Source organism: Myodes glareolus, chromosome 4, assembly GCF_982192425.1.
Source record: "Myodes glareolus chromosome 4, mMyoGla1.1, whole genome shotgun sequence".
Lineage (NCBI taxonomy): Eukaryota > Metazoa > Chordata > Mammalia > Rodentia > Cricetidae > Myodes > Myodes glareolus.
Window position 1 is genome coordinate 2,977,583 of NC_142029.1, and position 18,137 is coordinate 2,995,719.

General features: G+C 50.5%; 1 long non-coding RNA gene across 1 annotated transcript; it reads left to right on the top strand.

The window, feature by feature from the left end:
* Positions 1-6,243: 6,243 nt before the first annotated feature.
* On the top strand, positions 6,244-6,988 carry LOC146894535 (uncharacterized). The gene is made up of 2 exons (XR_015001705.2): positions 6,244-6,490; positions 6,633-6,988. It is a non-coding gene; the product is annotated as an uncharacterized LOC146894535 (long non-coding RNA).
* Positions 6,989-18,137: the final 11,149 nt, after the last annotated feature.

Consider the following 18,137-nt stretch of genomic DNA (forward strand, 5'->3'; position numbering starts at 1 on the left):
GTGTGTGTGTGTGTGTGTGTGTGTGTGTGTGAGAGAGAGAGAGAGAGAGAGAGAGAGAGAGAGCTTATCCTCCTGATCTATCAGCTCTAAATGAACCCCAGGGAAGCCAGAGGGTCTTCCACAGGCTGCAGGAAGATTCTGGAATTAATCCAGTCCCATGGCAAAGGAGGAAGGGTCTACAGGGCTCCCATCAAAGGAATCTGGGAAGAATGGGAGCCAACAACTTAGGGTTTTTCAGCCACTTTCAGCAAGCGATCTAAAGCAGACCCTGGGAAGTCTCAGAAGTGGGGGATTCTGGAGAATGCATAGTGGAAGCCCTGAGCCTCCTTGGCACAGATGCCCAGGAAACAGAGCTTCTGGGAGTCAAGGGAACAGGGAGCTGGGGCGCAGCCTGTATTCCCTAGGAAGAAGGCACCGACAGCAAGACTGGCCTTTTCCACTGCAGTAAGCAGCGTCAGGGAAGAGGTGGGAACAGTAAACAGTAACCGCCTGGCCTCAGCCACACTTCCAGGACAGCAGGATTGCCTTAGGGTGTGCAGTCTGGGCCGGCACAGCACAGACAACTGTGCGCAAGGAAAGGCAGGAGAAATAATGGCAGGAGCAGAGGGGCGGCGAGCAAGGAGGACTAAGTCATCCCCAAGCAAGAGAAAGATCCTGGCACCAGCAGGGAGCCCCACTCTGGCCCCTGCTCAAGGGGATAACAGCCATACTCAGCTGCTCACAGTTTTTATAAACTTGAATGCTCCACCCCTGCTTCCCTGCTTCCCTCTCTCCCTCCCCCCTCCCTCACTCTTTTCCTCTCCCCTTCACTCTCCTTCTCCCTCTCTCCCTCTCCCCTCTCCCTCTCTCCCTTCTGTCCCCCTCCCTTCCTCCCCCTTCATGAATTGCTAACTTTTGAAAATGAAAAACTTAGGGCTGGGGATGTTGGCCTAATGGGAGCACAGTAGCCAGGCAGGAATGAGGCCCTAGGTCCGCGCCCAGTACTGGGACTCAGTGGCTCACACCAACACTAGGGAGGTGGAGGCAGGAAGATCAGGAGTTCAAGGTCATCCTCAGCTAAAGAGTGAGTCTGGGTCAGCCTGGACTATATGAGACCATGTCTTGAAAAAGAAAAACTAAACAACTAATAAATAAATAAGAAGCAAAGAAGGAGTAGCAGAAGTAACCGTCCAGAGACCCCGAAGCACAGTCCGAGAACTGCAGACACCACTGCAAAAACAAACAAAAACCTCATCACTGCAAGCCTCCAAATCCATATCCCTGCATTCATAAACAGTAACCAGTAGAAGAGAGGAAAGAAAAGACGATCTTACACATTACTGCCTAAGTAAGACACCCAGAAGCAGAACGAGATAAGTAATAAATAAGGTAGAAAATGTTTTCTTTTCTTCCTTTTTTATTTTTTTAAAAAAGAAAACAAACTATCTTTTTCCATTACACATACCAATCCAAGTTCCCACTCCCTCCCCTCCTTCCACTCCCTCCACTTAACCCACTCCCATCCACTCCACAGAGAGGGAAAGGCACACTGCTTTGGGGAAGGTCTGATGGAAAACGTTCTTTTTTTTATTTTTTTTAAATATTTATTTATTTATTAAGTATACAATATTCTGTCTGCATGAATGCCTTAAGGCCAGAAGAGGGCACCAGACCTCATTACAGATGGTTGTGAGCCACCATGTGGTTGCTGGAAATTGAACGCAGGACCTTTGGAAGAGCAGGCAGTGCTTTTAACCTCTGAGCCATCTCTCCAGCCCAGATGGAAAACATTCTTAACAACAGACCACGCTATTCGCTATGCCATGCATTAGAAGACCATAATACCGAAAGCCACTGACGATCCCTCTAGAAGAACCCGTCTAAGGAGGGCTGAAGAGACAGCTCAGAGGCCAAGAGCTCTTGCTGCTCTAGCAGAAGGCCCAGGTTCGATTCCCAGCACTCACATGGCAATTAATGTGGAATTGTCTGAAACTGGATTTCAGATTTGTGCCCTCTTCTGGCTTCTGTGGGCACTGCACACCGTGGTATACACAGAGCAGCCAAAACATTCCTGCACATAAAATAAATAAACCTAAAAAAACATTTGGTGAATACTGTGTCATATTTTTCCCTCTGAACATTTTAAGTCTCTGGGATCTTTGCTAAGTTAATAATGTAAGCATAAAAAGAAGGCTGCTGGGGCTCAGAGGTTAAGAGCACTGGCTGCTCTTCCAAAGGATCTGAGTTCAATTCCCAGCAACCACATGGTGGCTCACAACCGTCTATAATGAGATCTATGCCAACATGTATACATAATAAATAAATAAGTGAATCTTAAAATAAAAAAAGATGGCTTCTGGGGCCAGAGAGAGGGTTCGGCGTGTAAATGCACTGGTGCCGAGCCTGGGAGCGCAGGGTGGAAGCAGAGAACTGGCTCCTGCAAGTCGTCCTCTCTGCCAGGAAAACAACCCGCGGCAGAGGCAGGAGGAAGAACTGAGAGGGTACGGAGCCACCTCTGAGACCTTCCGCTACACTCTGGACTTTGGACCGTATTAACATTTCATATCATCTCAAAATCAAAATGCCACCCTGAAACCGTAAACAGCAAGAGAACAACTTAGTCGCCAAAGTGGTGACTTCTGGGAAGGAGCGCCAGCCACACTCTCACACACCTGACATGCTGCGTGTCCTCACTAAATTTTTACAGGAAATAAGCTTCGAAGACTAGAGTTTGGTGGAGACAAGGAGCCAGTGCTGCACTCGTGGGCACACTCTGAATACATGTTCTGATCAGGCAGCACACACATATGCACAAGACCTAAATGTACACATGATTCATACGTTCACAAACTGTGTGTGCATGTACAATGTCAATGTGTTGTTTACAAAGTCAGATTGTTCTTTTTCTATTTTTTTCAGCAGCGGGGCCTTAGTTGAAGGCAGAAGCAGGGGAGGTGTTTTGGGCAGGAGTAAGCAAATCCTTAAGAAATGAATTCCGAAGCTGGACACGGTGGTGCATGCCTTTAATCCCAGTACTCAGGAGGCAGAGGCTGGAGGGTTTCTGTGAGTTCAAGGCCAGTCTGGTCTACAGAGCTCCAGGATAGCCTGGGCTATTAAAGAGAAAAACCCTGTCTCAAAAAAAAAAAAAAAAGAATGCAGGCAGAAAATACAGTTTCTGACACCAGAAAGGGGCAGCAGGTTGATCCCCTTGAAGGCACGATGTACACTGTATAATCCACCCCAAGGTGGCTGGGCTGCCCATCCACTGTTACAGAGACCCTGGCCTTTACCAAGTAGGCAAATAATACCATGGAAACACTGGAAACGGTTGGAGACAAAATCCACAGGGAGATGCTCGGTGAATTACTGGAAAGCCTCAGGCCCATGGGGTCAGGAATGTTCAAAGCAAACAGGGCTGTGGGAAGAAGACACAGTCTTTCAGACCTCCTGTCTCCTCCACATCTCCAACCAGACTCAAATACAGAAACACCAGGCGTTTAACCCTTGAAACACACCCTCAGTGTTATCCTAATGCATCTTAGATCATTTCCAGAAAATCTAGCGCAAAACCTTCAAGCTTTGCTTTTTTAGGAAGTGTTGCCCAAGCTGCGGAACCGTTCGCCTTTGCCAGGCCCTGTTTCCCGGGACGATGACCTCATCGGCAAGCAACGCTCCTCTCTGCCTATGGGTCTGGAATCCCAGCTCAGCCCTTCAGACTCCAGTCAGGAACATTCTAGAGTCCTCATCTGGGCAACCCAGCAAGTCCATACATCTGTTTCATGGGCCTGTCTGTGAGAAGATCCACGGTATTGCTGCTAACACCCCCTGCCCCTCCAGAAGGCACACTGGGCCTTCCTTAGGCCCTGGGACCCCAAAACCTGGCTGCTAAAAACAGTGGTTTGCTGCTTCTCAAAACCCTTTAGACACTCGAGTGGGCAGCCAGTCTGCTCAGCCACTGACAAGAACAGCAGAGGGTGTGGGTGTGTTGCTGTAAGCTTTATGTACAACAGAGGGTGGCACAGATCTGGCTCAAGGGTAAGTTTGCCGAGCCCTGGTCACTGGAGAACCCTACCTCAGTTATGACTTAGCTTCCCACCACCAGTGTGGCCTTGGTAGATTTGACGAGTTTCTTAATCATAAAATGCATCCTCCAGATCTAAAAACCAGGGAAGCTGGCAGCACCCGGGGCACTGGGGCAGGAGGATTGACACCGTGAGATCCTGTCTCCACACTCACTCTATCAATCAAGGAACAACGCCAGCCATCTCCCAAGGTAGTTATAAGTGTCGAGAGTCCAGAGGTGAAAGTGTATTGTACACCCCCTGTGCACACCCCTATCTCCAGCCACAGAGTTTGAAGAACACATGTCCAGGGCAAGGGGCGAGGGACAAGGGACTTTCAGATACCGCCTTCCCGTAAATGAAACCCTTCATTATGGAAAATTATATTTTGCAGCAGACTGGGCAGTTTTTGTTGGAGACCTTTTGGACTGCACTTTCTCAACAGCAAGATACCTTGTTTAAAGCCACAAAGACAACATGGACACAATCATGTTTCACAACTAACTAGGTGGCACCGTCATAAACAAACCTCCGAGGGCCATTCCTCAAAGGTCAAGTGTCCTCAGGGGCACAGCCGTGTCGCACAACACGCGTGAACAACAAGCCATGCCAAATGCACAGTTACATTTCTGTTGTTGTTGTTGTTGTTGTTCAAACTGCTGAGCAAACTTTATTTTCCTTCAAGTTGGCTCTGATAGAAAAAAATGTTTTGTCTGTGTGTGTGCATGTATATGTGTGTGCACATGGGTGTGTGTTCTTGTGGATGAGTGGTGTGGGTGTACGTGTGGAGACCAGAGGTCGACATCAGAAGTCTTTTCCCGTGCTTTCCGCCCTGGGTACTGAGACAAGGTCTCCCTCGCAGGGATCTGGGCTCACTGACTAGGCCAGACCAGCTGGTCAGCAACCCAGGCATCTGCCGGTCTCCAGCTCCTTGGTGCTGGATTATGAGCGTGCGCCATTGTGCTCAGCCGTTTATGTGGGGTTGGGAAAGGACTCCAGTGCTCATATCTGAGCAGCAAGCACGTTACAGACTGAGCCACCGCACCTCATAATATTAATTTCAGCCTATTTTCAGCCAAATGGAGCCCAAAGCCTTGGGCATAGTGCTGGTGTCTCTCTGTCACGCCAGCTGTCACCGAGAGAATGGGAAACTTAAGTGAGAACGGACCACAGCATCTACTCCTCACTCCAGAAGATCTATTTCTACCACTGGCAAGTGGACATCCTAGCAGCTGTGTCCTGCTGAGAGACAGCCACACCCATGAGCAGGAACCTTCTCTGCTCTGATGTCTGCAGCTTTGCTTCTCTCTGACAAGCAGGCACAGCAGGGAGCAGCTGTCTCACACTTTCACACAGAGAGCTGCATTCTGGATGGACCGAGACAGAAGTCCTGGAAGGGTGGGAGTTCTCTCCAGAGAGCCAAGGGTGGTCATCACTTGAATGCAAAATAAGCTCTTTCCAAAAGAAAGGAGTAGAGGCTGGGAGCTAAAGGTGGGAAGGTGGGTAGACTAAGGTGTTGGATGGCTGGGTGTCTTAGTTTCGTTGTTGCTGTGATGAAACACCAAGACCAAAGCAACTGGAAAGAGTTTATCAGGCTTATGCTGTCTCATCACTGAAGGAAATCAGGACAGAAACCCGGGCAGGGCAGGAACCTGGAGGCAGGAGCTGATGCAGAGGCCACAGACTATATGGCATAGAGGAACTTACCAGCTTATTTCCCATGGCTTGCTCAGCCTGTTTTCTTAAAGAACCCAGGACCACCAGCCCCCAGTGGGCTGGGCCCTCCCCTTCGGTCACTAGTCAGGGAAATGCCCTACAGTCTCCTTGCCTGGAGCCAGTCTTATGGAGGCATTTTCTCTACTGGGGTTCCCTCCTCTCAGATGACTCGAGCTTGTGTCAAGCAGACACAAAAGCATCTGGCACCGTGGATAAGTGGATGGAGAAATGGGGTGAGTGAATGGGTGAGGACGGCAGACAGAGGGATCGCCTGCTCCTCGGTCAAATGGACAAACTGGCATTTTTGTTGTCTGGTTCACGAAGAAGACGGCAAACAAGCGAGATGATAGCAGAACACCAGCAGAGGCACACATTCCTAACTTCTCGTCCCCGGCTGGGGCAGAGCGGAATGCTCACGCGATAGCCGAGGTCTATATTAAGCATCTCAGGCCAACCGCCCACTAAATAAAGTCCAAGTGGCGCTGGGTTCACATGACCCCGAGCTCTCCGGACAGCAGACTGTCCTTGAATCTCCTGCTAAGACCGCTGGCTCCCAAGCAGCTTACTGCCCGATTTCTCCCGGGCACAGAGGTGGGCCCAGGTGGACCCGATGCCCTCGAAAGGGCTGAAGAGCCAGGCTCACTCTAGTACGCGTGCGCAGGAATGCTGCTCACTCTGAGGCCGCCTCATTCTAGTACGCATGCGCAAGAACGCTGATGGCTCTCACAGATGAGGTCAGTGGTTACACTAGAAGTTAACATTAGGGGAGGCTCGGTCAAGGGTCCTTGGGAACTTTCTGTACTCTCTCCTTGTGAATTTTCTATTAAACTGGAATGACACCACTATAAAGAGTTTAACAAACCCAATAAACTCCAGGTCGGCTGTCAAGCCTGAAGCGACCATTCCAGTTTTCACAGGGTCCATCCACTAAGGCTGGAAATCCACTGCGATCGGCGTATTTAGCCCTGAAATGGAGATGATGGGCTGGCCCTCAAAGGACCGACAGGCAGATGTGACACTGGTGTGACCGTCTTCACACTGTGATGTGTTTCGGTGGCTCTGAGGTTACGAGAGTTCTCTACCCTTGGCAAGGACCTGAGTTGAGGTCCCAGCACCCACACTCGGCAGCTCCGGTGGATCTGACGCCCTCTTCTGGTGTCCGTGGGCACTGCACTCAAGTGTACACAGTGTGCACAGACACACGTAAAAATAAACACTAAAGCTTGAAAGACTCCGGTTTCCTTCCTACCATTCTCACCTCCTCCCTGGGGTAACGCTTCTCCACTTCTCAGATCCCACAGGCACATCTTGGACCTGGACTAACCTGTTTAAACCGGCACAGCCTTCCAGCCGATTCACTTACTGTCTTTGCCTTTCTTCTCAGAAGTTATCCCCCCCACCCCAACACGGCAGTTTACTGAGACTTACACAATGCCTTGCATAGGTAGGGCATGCCTGTTTGTTCTCGGTCAACGGGATTTCTTCAAAAGCCTCTGCCGGCATCTGTCTTTTAACTTGGTTTCTTGGGATGGTTAAGAACAGAATTCTGTCTGTTCATCTGGGGACAGGGTCTCATGTAACCCAGGCTGGCTGTCAACTCACCCTGTCGCCAAGGACGGCCTGAGCTCCTGAGCTCCTGCCTCCACCTCCTGAGTTCCTGGGCTGACAGTGTGCAAGCCACGCCATATTTCAAAGAAAGATATTCCTTATAAAAGTGTGTGTGTGTGTGTGTGTGTGTGTTCCCAAATCCATGGCATGGGGGGGGGGCATCATCCCGACTCCAGTTCCACAGAGGAGGGAGGTAGCAGCCCGGGGTGACACCAGCGTAAGAATCTGTCACTGTTCCCACCATGTGTAGAGAGAAACTCTGTGAAACACTCACACCCCTTTCTGGAGAACACCAAGCCTTCGGAGTTGGGTGACTACCCGCGAGTCGTCACATACCCCGACGCCCCACCCGGACGGTTTTCTGGAAACCTGAGGTCTACAGACGTCAACAGGCAGGAACAGGCTACTGCTCGTGATTGTCCTAGGATCTATGAAGCACCAGAAATCCTACGGGTAAAGACAAGTTGTATCTTTTGAAACAGCTAACTCAATCCTTATGCAGGTGGGAAGAGGGGTGGGAACCATCGGAGGCACAGAAAGGCAGCCTCTTCCCCAGACACGCAGAAGGCATGAACAATACAACAGACTCAACAGGCAAGGGGCCAACGAGATGCAAATCAGGACAATTGCCACCAAGACTACAGGGGCTCAGTCTCCTGGAGCCCTCATGGTGGAAGGAGAGTTACCCTCTGACCTCCACACTCGTACCTTAGCACACATGCAATTGCATATATTCATATACATACAAACACATAAATACATGTAAAAAATTTTTAAATAAGCAAGGCCATAACCAAGAGTCTCATGCCTCAGCTGCTGCATGCTGAGGGCAAAGTGGTTTCTGACTTTGCCCAGTTCTCAGGCACCATGAAAAAGACAAACATGGGGACTGGGGAGATGGCTCCAGGGCTCAGAGAACTTCATGCTCTGCAGAGGACCTAAATGGTTCTCAGACCCACATGGCTGCTTACAACTGCCTGGAACATCCAGTCATGGATGCTCTCTTCTGAGCTCTGTGGGCACTGCATGCACACGCTGTGCACTCATAAGGCACACACATACACACACACACACACACACACACACACACACATGGATATCTACAAAAGACAAGCGTGGCATAAAGAGCTACACCCCTACTCCCTCTCACAGAGCTGGGGACAAGCACAAGGTCTACACTTTCAAGATGAGGACAGAGGTCCAAAAGCTGGACACTGGCCCAGTTCTCCAACCAAATGCCCCCTGTGGCAGAGGCAGAAGCCAAGCCAGAGAGAGCAAAGGTGGCCTCATAACCATCAGGAGCAAAGGGCGGCTCTGGGGAGGCGGGGAAGAGGGTGAAGCTGGACCTCAGCCTTAAAAGAAAGCCCACAGAACATCGTGTTCCGCTTCACGGCGTGTAAAACGAGCTTTCCCTTTGGTTATCTTCTGGTTTATTTGCATACTTAAAGTACAGAAACCACCCGACAGTGGGCGAGGTGGCTCGTCACCCAGGGAAGTGTCAGTTACAGGTCATCACGGTTACAGGCTACTTTATGGACTGAAGACACAGGGTCTGCCATGGAGTCAGTCCCAGAGTCCAGCTTCACCTCTCCCTTGCGTTCCCTTCCCTTGCAGCAGGTTCCTCTCGTGGATACGACATCACCCACTGTCCTGCGAGAGGATCTCCATCCATCGCCTTCCCACCTAGGGGGAGGGGAGACCTTCCTCAGGACACCTGGCCTCATCACCACACTCCAAGCCAAAACTATGGCACAGGTGTGGCTGGCCTGGGCTAAGCATGCGCTTCAACCTGCACTCCAACAGGCAGCAAAGGATGCCAAGGGGTAGAACAAAAACTGCCTTGCATAAGTGAAAGAAAGCGTGTGCAGAAGAGAGATGCCAGTGTCTGAGACACTGCCATGCAGTCAGTCAGTCGCTCAGGAGGCACCAGTGCCTGCTGTCACCTGTGTGACGAGTATGTCCACCAATATTTACAAAAGAAAATCCCATTTCTCTCGAGACTCCAGGCAGCAGTGGGGGTCCCAGGTGTTCTCACCGTCAATTAGACACCTCACTGTCCTATTTCCATCTGGGGGGCGCGGCTTGCCAGGGTGCTGAGAGCCTGGCCAGGCACAGTGGACAGAAGGTGCCCTTCAGCAGGCCCAGTGCTCCATTAATAGCAGCTGTATGGGACTCAGGTTACAGATCGGTTCAAATCCACACGAAACTGGCTCCTACCAGAGAGGCAGTTCCAGCACTTACTCTGTGTCACACACGGCGTTTATTTTTAAAATGCTGGTTTATAAATGGAAAGGCTGTGGTTAAAAGGATTAAAAGATAGGGCTCCATCCAGAAGTGTGGGGGTGTGGAGCAAGGGCTGTGATTTGGGGTTTTTGTTGTTGTTGCTTGTTTGTTTGAGACGGGGCTTCTTTGTGTAGCCTGACTGTCTAGAACTAGCTCTGTAGACCAGGCTGGCCTCATGGATCCAACACACAGAAATCTGACCACCTCTGCTGGGACTAAAGCAGTGTACCATCGCTGCCAGGCGAGGGCTGTGTATGAATTTAAGGGCTGGAGATGTGACTTGGAGACTGGGTGCCTGCCTAACGAGTGAGAGGCCCTGGGCTCCATCCCCGGTACCTTAGAAAAAAAAAAAGCTACAAATGTGAATTCCAACTTTTCAATACAGCATCTTAGCACAGCACACACTTAAAACACCATACTCTGGAGATGGAGAACACCCATGTTAAAAAAAAAAAAATAGGGTGTGGTGGTGGTACATACCTAGCAATCCTGGGACAGAAGTGGAGACAGGAGGATTCCTGAGCTCAGTAGTCAGTCAGCCTGGCCCATTTGGTGAGTTCTAGGCCAGTGAGAAACCCTGCCTTTGTGGGCGTGGGGGAGTGCTTGTGTGCTTGTGTGCGTGCGTGCATGTGTGTGTGTGTTAGTTGGGTCAGAGGGTGTTTAAGGAATGGCCTCCAAGGTTGTCCTCTAACCTCACACTTCACACGCTAACTCACGCACACATGTACCCCCACACAAGAACACACAGTTTTTTAAGACTGCACATTAATGTTGTATTTAGGACAATGTTAAATCATGGGAATTTTTTCCAAGACAGACTACAAAGCTACACCAAGAAACTCTGTCTTTAAAAACAACAACAAAAAAAAAAAAACAAAAAACAAAATAAAAACAAAAAAACAAAAAACATGGGAATTTTTACTCTTTTCTTAGATTTCTGAATGATGAGAACAAAAGCAATGTTTTAAACTACCACTGCCGGGCAGTGGTAGCATCTGTCTTTAATCCCAGCACTCAGGAGGCAGAGGTAGGTGGATCTCTGTGAGTTTGAAGCCAGCCTGGTCTACAGAATGAGTTCCAGGACAGCTAGGGCTGTTACACAGAGAAACCTTGTTTCAAAAAAAATAAATAAATAAATAAGTCAATAAATAAAATAAACAAACTTTGTAATTTCTAATATTCACCCACGTGAAATAATCTGGTATCAACTAATTCTTATTCAATAGAACTTAAAGACAATGAGAGGGAGAAAGATTGCAATTTGTTCACATTCAAGAATTTAAAAGGAAGAATATGTTGAAAGCTACTTATCCAAATTCCAGAGTCAATAAGCACAAGAAAAGAGGCTCAAAGCCCAGATGATGGGTGCTCTCCTGTAATCCCAGGCCTGAAGAGGCTGCCTCAGGAGCACTCAGGCTAGCCTGGGCTACAATGGGAAAGAAGCAAAGTCAAGGAGAGTGGGAAAGGGAGATGTGGGGGAGAAAGAGAAGTAGGTGGATAGACATCCAGCCTCTTTACCCATCAGGAAAATCAAAATCAAATCCTAAAACATGACACTAATCAGAATGAAGTCACCCCACAGATGGTCTCATTCCAAGAGGAAGGAAGATGCGTCACATATAGCTTATCTCTGAATGTTCATAGCAACAGTGACAAAGAGAAACAGTTAATAGATTTAATGTTATACACACAATGGATTATTCATCTGTAATAAAAAGGTCCAAAGGGCTCAACACACACTACAACATAGACAAACCTTGAGAAAAATCATGCTAAGAAAGAAATCAGCTTACAGGGTCTTATATTGTGATTCCATCTCTAGGAAGCATCTCTGGGACACTGGACAGTTTCCCTGGGGTATGTTCTGTGTGCTTGGGGAAGTCACAAGACTATTTGCCTGCAAAGTCACAGAACCAGACACACACAAAAAAAAAAAAAAGAAGAAGAAGAAGAAGGAGGAGGAGGAGGAGGAAGAGGAGAAGGAGGGAAGGAGAAGGAGAAGAAGGAGGAGGAGGGAAGGAGGAAAAGGAGGGAAGAGGAGGAAGAAGAGGAGGATAAGTGTGTCCTTCTGAATAATCATTTAAAGAAGAAACTTCCAAGTGTCTCCGGTTCTGGGCACATCCCACTGATGTATTATTAACAAATGTCCAGAGATATTCCTGACGATAATTAATCTCAAGCCTGAGGCTGATTGGCCTCTGGCTGACCTGATTGTGTCTGTGCAAGAGAATAAAATGACCCCATCATTTCCACTTTCCATGATGCATAGAATTCCTGCCATATAGAAAACATCCCCAACATTTCAGCCCTACCAAGAAGCACTGCAGGGATAAAGAGCAGAAAGTCATTTAATTATTTCTTTAAAGACAGTAAGGAGGCTGGAGAGAGGCTGTCCAGTTTGATACCCTGGACTCACATGAAAAGCATGGTAGCAGCTGGTGTGTGAAGCCCCAGGCTCAGGCGGCAGGTGGCCCGAGGGGTCCACATTTGGTCACCATGATGAAACACACATGGCTGGGCAGCTTGTAAAGAGGTGTCTGAGGGTTACAGTCCTCAAGGCTCCATGTTCAAGGTTGGGCAACCCCTGGTTGTGCCTCTCAGGGGAGCTCAAGGGGCCCACAGGCCGCTCCTGGGTCCCTTCACACGTTCCACAGGCCACGCCCCTTAAACACCCCATTGATCCTCACATCACCACACTGGGAACCATGACCTGGGGACACACTCAAACCACATCCAAACCACAGCGCTGTCCAGATTATTCCTCACCCACCTGTGTCTATCCGTGATTCTAGAATTAAGTGGAAGTTTCTTGGTATTCAGCTTGCACCTGCCCTTTCTTGCCTCAGTTTACCAGGCTGGGACACCAGACAAGGCAGGGGAGCCAGTTGGGCCAGACCCAACTCGCCAGCCAAAGGGCGGCATGCTAAGAACTAATCCGCTCCACGAGTGCCAGCTGATTATGCCAACATTCTCGGCACAGCACCTGACGCACACATAGCAAGCAGACCATAAATGCTGGCTGTCACCACTGCTACAGGAGCACACCACTCAGCATGTGCTCCCGGACACACACACACACACACACACACACACACACACACACACACACACCTCGCCACCGATCCCACCCCACACTCTGGCTCTGGCATGCATTCTCTCAGGGTGCATCCTAGGGATGGTAGACTGATTGTTTTCCTTTATCCCCACAATGAAAAGCCCAGCCGGGCTATCACAGTATGCTAACAGTCAACACGAGATAAAATCAAGCAGACAGCACCCATAAGGCCCACGGCCGGACAGTACCAGAGAAGAAAGGCCCTCATTGTCTGAGCATAGCCTGGGGGAACAAGAATGCTGAGAGGCGGGCATTGTTCAGAGGAAAGAATCTGCTGGCTCGGTGCCAACAGTGAAAGAGCAGCCCTGAGCTTTGTGGGGCCAGGGAATCCAGGCAGTGGAGTGGCCTCCGAGGCTCCTCTCCCCACAGGGTCGCCAGAAGCACCAAACACCACGGGATGATGACCGGTCAGGAGAGTGGCCCCACCTCCCTCTGGGCCCAGGTCCCTTGCCCTCAGCACTGAGAACTGGAGTGTCCTCTCCTGTGAGAGTGCTCCTCTCCTGTGAGAGTGCTCCACTGCGCTCATCCCTGGACTGGACCTCAGGAGACGATCTCGGCCATCCGGGGCACCTCCACAGGGACCCTATTCCTTCTCCAGTCAATGCACAAAACTGGCTCACGTGCCAGGCAGGGTACAGGTCAATCCTCCAAGTGCTCCGGAAGCAGAATAATGAGAATGGGAAGTTCAACTTTATTCTGGGCTCTGTAGTGATTTCAAGGTCAGTCTGGGGATAGGAAAAAAGGAGGGAAAGGAGGGAGAGGAAGAAAGAAGGGAGGGAAGGAAGGAGGGAGAAAAGGACGGAACCACGTTGTGAGTCCAGTGGACTGCTGTCCTACACCAGAGGGAGGCCGCTCCCAGCAAAGGCATGAGGGATTGTCCAGTGTTGGGAAGGGATAGCCCTGGAGAGGCCTGGGGGGGGGGGCACACCTTTCCTTCCAGACCTGGGCAGAGGAACCCCTCACCCTGGAAGCTCCACACTACACCCACTTGCAAAACCTTGAAACCCAAGACCCAAGAAGTAGACACCGGACACACACACACACACACACACACACACACACACACACACACACGCACACACACGCACCAGGAGTCTTGTGAAACAAAGATGCTGAGTTTGACCCAGGTCAAGAACTCTGAGTAAAGACAAAACACTTGGTTTGTGTTAGTTTATTTTTGAGACACAGTCTTTCATGTAGATCAGGCTGGCCTCAAACTTCCTAAGTAGCTGAGGGTAACCTTCAACTTCTGATCCTCCTACCTCTACTTCTCAAGTGCCGGGACTACAGGCACGGACGCCACAACTGGTTTATATGGAGATGCTGACGGGACCCAAGACCTCACACATGCTAGGCAAGCAATCTACCAACTGAGTCACACTCCAGCCTAAGAGCCTGGCGGTCTCTGAGGTGATGCTGAGGTGCTCAGTGCCGAGGATGGTGGCTCAGCGGCAGTCACACACCACACACCATCCCCTCACTGCATCCCATTTCCCAGAGGGACAGTTCTGATATTTTTACTCATCTTGACACCTCATGTGCCTGGATGATGTGGGATTACCCTCTGTATGCTGTGGATTACCACTGACTAATAAAGAACTGCTCTGAGCCTGTGGCAGGGCAGAACAGAACTAGGCGGGGAAAGCTAGGCTGAATGCTGGGATAAAGAAGGAGGAGCCAGAAAGAAGCCATGGAAACCCGCTGGAGACAGACTCCAGAACTTTACCCAGTAAGCCACACAGTCTCATGGCGATACAGATTAATGGAGATGGGTTAATTTAAGAGTTAGCCAGAAATACACTTACGCTATTGGCCAAACAGTATTGCAAATAATACAGTTTCTGTGTGGTTATTTCAGAGCTGAGCAGCCGGGAACAGACAAGCGGCCTCCTACAACACCTGGACTACACTGATGGACCTTGCATCTTCCAGGGTTGTGACAATCACCACCCGAAGCTGGCGTGCTCTGCGTATCAGGTTGCAAAGGCATGGGGCAGCCATAATCCCAAGAGAATGGGGTCAGGAAGGGGAGACTTTTACTAGAGAGCAAGCTCAGTGACACATGCTGGGACAGCCAGGAGGTTCAGAGAGCGGAGCCGAGCACAGCAGACCTCCACTGGTCTTCTGCTCCGTCTGTCCGGTCAGCCGACATCTTCCGTCCTTTCTCGTAACTGCAGTGGCAACTGAGTGAGCGCCTGCAGGAGCCTTTGCTGGCCGGTTCTGCCCAGGAAGGTGCAGGACAGACATTGACCACTCAAACCGGTGCAATAGCAGAAGTAGGCTAACGCCATCAAGGAACAGCAGAAGTGGGGCCGAGGCTGCAGACAAACCCCCGACTTTGGCACAGGCGTAATACCAAGGCTGCCTTGGTGAAAAGTGAGACAGAAGGGATCCCCTGAGCTGGCTGCCGTCCTGCCTGCCTGGGGCACAGAAAGGAATCTCCCTGCTGAACTGTTGAAAGAAACAATAAAGAAAGACCTACACAGCCTGGCTTTAACAGAGGCTAACTTAGCAAGGTCATTGGGTCCTCCCACAATGAGGAGCTAGGATGGGTGGGGAGGGGTGTGTGGGGCCCAAGGCCTGTGGCTCATGTGGCCAACCCAGAAAAGCACAAGGTGGCAGCTCCCATAACCCTAGCTAAACGAACCTTGTTAGCTCTTCTGTATATAGAAAGAAACTGAGTGGGTAAACGGCTTGCCGCACAGGTGTGGGGACCCTGATCCAGAACCACAGCACCCATGGGAAGAAGGCTGGACGCAGAAGCACAAGCTGGTAACCCTGGCTCTATGAGGGTGGAGGTGGACCGATCCCAGGGCCTTGTCAAACTACTGAGCCCCCAGGTTCCGGTGGAGAACAATAGAGGGATACCACGCACTGATCTCTGGCTGGCTGTCCCATACACACACACACATGCACGCACAGAAACAGACAGACAGACAAGCCCGCCAGGTGGCCCTTCAGCTTCACGTAACTCTCAGGAGACTGTAAGAAAAGCATTTAAAAACAAGGAGTAAGCTGGGCAGTGGTGGTGCGTGCCTGCAGAGGCAGAGGGATCTCGGAGTTGGAGGCCAGCCTGGTGTACAGAGCCAGTTCCAGGACAGCCAGGGCTACACAGAGAAACTGTCTTCAAAACCTAAAATCCAAACCAAACCACGGAGTAAAGCCTGTGAGAGAAGACGAAAACCTTCGACACACTTTTGAACCACACAAAGCTAAAAGAGACAAAGCCTAAGCCGCCTGGGAGGAGGAGGACCTTCAGGACAAGGAGCCCACGCTTTGGAGGTGCTGAGGAGAACTCGGGCTCTCTGAAGGGCTGGCCTGAGGCCCACATAACAGAGCGCCACCATCCCAGCTTCTGAGGGTTCTCCTGTCCTCCACGAACCTCCGAGTAACCGTACAGCAGAAACTGGAGTTACGAAGCTGAAACAGAGTCTGTGGGTTCTGCCATAAAAGACACAAAAGCAGCAAGGGGTAGAGAGGAAATAGGGTTGGGGGCAGGACCGTGGGCAGGGCCGAGGAGGGGCGGGGCAGGGGGCCGGGCTGAGGAGGGGGCGGGACAGAGCCTAAAAGGCGGGGCTTGGTCGAGGAGGGGCGGGGCAGGGTGCCGGGTTGAAGAGGGGGCGGGGCTTGACTGAGGAGGGGCGGGGCAGGGGGCCGAGCTCAGAAGGGGGCGGGCAGAGTTGATGAGGGGGCGGGGCTGAGGCACAACTCTGAAGAGCTTTTGCTTAGCAAGCACCCGGTCCTGGGCTGGATCCCTCGCACTACAAAAATAAACGAGTAAAGTAAATAAAAAGGCAGGCCTAACAATACACTGTTAACAGGGTACATGTAAATCTATATATTTGACACGTGAGGCCGGGCCGCCACTCCCTGCACACCCCCTCCCTTTTGCAAATCAAACACAAAAGAGGCAGACAGGATACAGGAGGCATTCCCTCAGGGGAACTCACCAGTCTCAGATAAAATAACTACCAGCCACTCCCAGAATCCCCAGCGATCTAGTCAAGGCACAGCCTCCAGCCACCAGCCCAGTTCTGCTGTTGTGTCTCCCAGCACATCCCCAGGAAGCCAATCAGACATTTAGGGAAACCTTGAGCTTATAGACACCCAAGACAGCAGAAAGATGGAACTCAAGAACCAGAGACATTACAGATAACAGAAGACAACTTCAAAACGTTACTATCCTTATGTCTTCAGGGGGAGGAGACTGCAACCAGCAAGGAGCGGGCAAACACTGCTCCCAAAGAGGTGACTGGAAGGAGTTAGGGAGGATGTGCAAGAGCTTTCAGAAACTGACAGTCTGCAGGGCTGGGGAGATGGTTCACTCGGTAGGAGAGTTGGCCCTGCAAGCATGAGACCCTGAGTACAGATGCCCAGCACTTACATAAAAAGGCTGGCCATGCTAGGTGGTGGTGGTGTCTGCCTTTAATCCCAGCGCTCGGGAGGCAGAGGCAAGTAGATCTCTGAGAGTTCGAGGTCAGCCTGGTCTACAAAGCGAGTTCCAGGACAGGCCCCAAGGCTACAGAGAAACCCTATCTCGGGGAAAGAAAAAAAAGAAAAAAAGATTGGCCATGACTACCTGTGTCTACAGCCCCAGCATTGGGAGACAGGAAAAGGTGGTTCCAGTCACCTAGCTAAACAGCAAGCTTCTAGATCAGTAAGAGGCCCTGTCATGGGCCAATGAAGGACAAGATGTCTTTCTCTAGTATGCTGGAACTAGGGGGTGTGCACCACCAAACTCTCTGTTTTAAGGATAAAGCTTTAAACCAGCCCAGGGCCAGGGTTTCTTTCCTGGCTAAGGACATCCTGCAGCAAGAGAAGACAAGCAGCTGGTCCGTGGACCCCCCTGCTTATCCCAGACCAGCCCACGGGGAAGCAGCACCAAGGACCAAATCTCAAAGCTTGAACTGCGGCACTTACCATACTTTATTTGTGACCCATTCAAGAGTATCTCTGGTTGGGCCTGCTGATGCTTAATCTCAGCATTTGGGTGGTGGAGGCACACGGCTAAGGTCAAGGTCATCTTCTGCAGCATAGCTTGAGGCTGCTAAGGTAAGTAGGCCAGCCTGTGCTAAGGTAAGTAGGCCTGCCACAGCTACTTAGAGTGACTGTCAAAAATAAAGTAACAATCATAATTTTTTAAAGTAAAAGTTGTGCTCCCACCAACCAAAAGTGGAAAGGCAGGGGGACGGCTCTTTGTGAACACACCAACCATTCTCAGCGGGCCAAACTGCTGTCCTCTTTCAAACCACAGGGGGCTCTGTCACCCTAACAGGCCAAATCCTGCAGGCCACCTTTCCAGCATGAAAACAAGGATCCCTTGTACTTCCACCAGAAGACAAAAACCCAAACAGGAGTCTGGCTTCAGAGAGAAG